The following is a 4,057-nucleotide window of genomic DNA, read 5'->3' on the forward strand; positions in this document are numbered from 1 at the left end:
CCTAACCTAACCTAACCCAACCCAACCCAACCTAACCTAACCTAACCTAACCTAAACTAACCTAACCCAACCTAACCTAACCTAACCTAACCTAACCCAACCCAACCCAACCCAACCCAACCTAACCTAAGCTAACCTAACAAACCTAACCAAACCTAACCTAACCTAACCTATTCTAACGTAACCTAACCTTACCTGACCTAACCTAACCTAACGTAACCTAACCTAACCTAACCTAACATAACCTAACGTAACCTAACCTAACCTAACCTAACGTAACCTAACCTAACCTAACCTAACCCAACCCAACCCAACAACACCCAACCCAACCTAACCTAACCTAACCTAACCTTACCTAACCTAACCAAATTATCCTTACCTAACCTAACCTAACCTAACGTAACCTAACCTAACCTAACCTAACGTAACCTAACCTAACCTAACGTAACCTAACCTAACCTAACCTAACCTAACCCAACCTAACCTAACCTAACCTAACCCAACTCAACCCAACCTAACCTAATCTAACCTAACCTAACCTAACCTAACCTCAAAACCTAACCTAACCTAACCTAACCTAACCTAACCTAACGACGGTTGCAAGCGCTTTCACATTAGATATCGCAGTTCCCGACTTTTAATGGTGAAAAACACTGCATCTCACTAATTGACATTGTTTAATGCGGTTTTACGACGGTTCATATCTTAACCTAACCTAACATTCGCACTTGTATCTAAAAACGCTCTATTACACTGTTTTGTTCACAATTACCATATTTGCATAACCTCACAGTTTTTCACCAACTTATTGCAGTACAGAACGTTGTATCTCGCTAAATGACATTGTTCTTTAAGGTTTCACGATGCTTGCATGCGCTTTAACGAGAATATCACAATATAGCAGTCTCGCACTTGTAACGGTAGAACACGCAGTATTTGGCTTGTTCATGCCGTTTTGTGTGCTTTCACAACATTTCACCTATCGCAGTTTAATACTCGCTATAAAACAACACTATCTCGTTAGATGACGTCGTTTTTGGTAGTTTCACGACGCTACCTAGCTTAAACTAACCTAACCTAACCTAACCTTCGCACTTCTATCGTTAGAAAACGTTTTACTCGCAACTTTACAATGTTTTCTACAAGATTACGACGGTTTCATGCGCTTTCACATTAGATATCGTAGTTCCCGACTTGTAATGTTGAAAAACACTACATCTCACTAAGTGACATTGTTTAATGCGGTTTTACGACGGTTGATATGTCAACCTAACCTAACATTCGCACTTGTATCTAAAGACGCTCAATTACACTGTTTCGTTCACAATTACGATATTTGCTTGACCTCACAGTTTCTCACCAGCTTATTACAGTACAGAACGCTGTATCTCGCTAAATGACATCGTTCTTTAAGGTTTCACGATACTTGCATGCGCTTTACCGAGAATGTCAAAACATAGCAGTTTCGCACTTGTAACGGTACAACACGCAGTATTTGGCTTGTTCATGCCGTTTTGTGTGCTTTCACATTTTACCTATCGCAGTTTCGTACTCGCAATAAAACAACACTATCTCGTTAGATGACGTCGTTTTTGGTGGTTTCACGACGCTACCTAGCTTAAACTAACATAACTCAACCTAACATAACCTTCGCACTTCTATCGTTAGAAAACGTTTTACTCGCTACTTTACATTGCTTTCTACAACATTACGACGGTTTCAAGCGCTTTCACATTAGATATCGCAGTTCCCAACTTGTAAAGGTGAAAAACACTGCATCTCACGAAGTGACATTGTTTATTGCGGTTTTACGACGGTTCATACCTTAACCTAACGTAACCTAACATAACCTAACCCAACCTAACCTAACATAACCTAACCTAACCTAACCTAACCTAACCAAACCTAACCTAACGTAACCTAACCTAACCTAACCTAACCTAACCCAACCCAACCCAACCTAACCTAACCTAACCTAAACTAACCTAACCCAACCTAACCTAACCTAACCCAACCCAACCAAACCCAACCTAACCTAACCTAAGCTAACCTAACCAAACCTAACCAACCTAACCTAACCTAACTTAACCTAACCTAACGTAACCTAACCTAACCTAACCTATTCTAACGTAACCTAACCTTACCTGACCTAACCTAACCTAACGTAACCTAACCTAACCTAACCTAACATAACCTAACGTAACCTAACCTAACCTAACCTAACCTAACGTAACCTAACCTAACCTAACCGAACCTTATCCAACCCAACCCAACCCAACAACACCCAACCCAACCTAACCTAACCTAACCTAACCTTACCTAACCTAACCAAATTATCCTTACCTAACCTAACCTAACCTAACGTAACCCAACCTAACCTAACCTAACGTAACCTAACCTAACCTAACGTAACCTAACCTAACCTAACCTAACCTAACCTAACATAATCTAACCTAACCTAACCTAACCTAACAAAACCTAACCTAACCTAACCTAACCTAACGACGGTTGCAAGCGCTTTCACATTAGATATCGCAGTTCCCGACTTTTAATGGTGAAAAACACTGCATCTCACTAATTGACATTGTTTAATGCGGTTTTACGACGGTTCATATCTTAACCTAAGCTAACATTCGCACTTGTATCTAAAAACGCTCTATTACACTGTTTTGTTCACAATTACCATATTTGCATAACCTCACAGTTTTTCACCAACTTATTGCAGTACAGAACGTTGTATCTCGCTAAATGACATTGTTCTTTAAGGTTTCACGATGCTTTCATGCGCTTTAACGAGAATATCACAATATAGCAGTTTCGCACTTGTAACGGTAGAACACGCAGTATTTGGCTTGTTCATGCCGTTTTGTGTGCTTTCACAACATTTCACCTATCGCAGTTTAATACTCGCTATAAAACAACACTATCTCGTTAGATGACGTCGTTTTTGGTAGTTTCACGACGCTACCTAGCCTAAACTAACCTAACCTAACCTAACCTTCGCACTTCTATCGTTAGAAAACGTTTTACTCGCAACTTTACAATGTTTTCTACAAGATTACGACGGTTTCATGCGCTTTCACATTAGATATCGTAGTTCCCGACTTGTAATGTTGAAAAACACTACATCTCACTAAGTGACATTGTTTAATGCGGTTTTACGACGGTTGATATGTCAACCTAACCTAACATTCGCACTTGTATCTAAAGACGCTCAATTACACTGTTTCGTTCACAATTACGATATTTGCTTGACCTCACAGTTTCTCACCAACTTATTACAGTACAGAACGCTGTATCTCGCTAAATGACATCGTTCTTTAAGGTTTCACGATACTTGCATGCGCTTTACCGAGAATGTCAAAACATAGCAGTTTCGCACTTGTAACGGTGCAACACGCAGTATTTGGCTTGTTCATGCCGTTTTGTGTGCTTTCACATTTTACCTATCGCAGTTTCGTACTCGCAATAAAACAACACTATCTCGTTAGATGACGCCGTTTTTGGTGGTTTCACGACGCTACCTAGCTTAAACTAACATAACTCAACCTAACATAACCTTCGCACTTCTATCGTTAGAAAACGTTTTACTCGCTACTTTACATTGCTTTCTACAACATTACGACGGTTTCAAGCGCTTTCACATTAGATATCGCAGTTCCCAACTTGTAAAGGTGAAAAACACTGCATCTCACGAAGTGACATTGTTTATTGCGGTTTTACGACGGTTCATACCTTAACCTAACGTAACCTAACCTAACCTAACCCAACCTAACCTAACATAACCTAACCTAACCTAACCTAACCTAACCTAACGTAACCTAACCTAACCTAACGACGTTTGCAAGCGCTTTCACATTAGATATCCCAGTTCCCGACTTGTAATGGTGAAAAACACTGCATCTCACTAAGTGACATTGTTTATTGCGGTTTTACGACGGTTCATATCTTAACCTAACCTAACATTCGTACTTGTATTGAAAAACGCTCTATTACACTGTTTCGTTCACAATTACGATATTTGCATAACCTCACAGTTTTTCACCAACTTATTGCA

This window comes from Rhipicephalus microplus, unplaced genomic scaffold, assembly GCF_043290135.1.
Source record: "Rhipicephalus microplus isolate Deutch F79 unplaced genomic scaffold, USDA_Rmic scaffold_46, whole genome shotgun sequence".
In the NCBI taxonomy this organism is placed as follows: domain Eukaryota; kingdom Metazoa; phylum Arthropoda; class Arachnida; order Ixodida; family Ixodidae; genus Rhipicephalus; species Rhipicephalus microplus.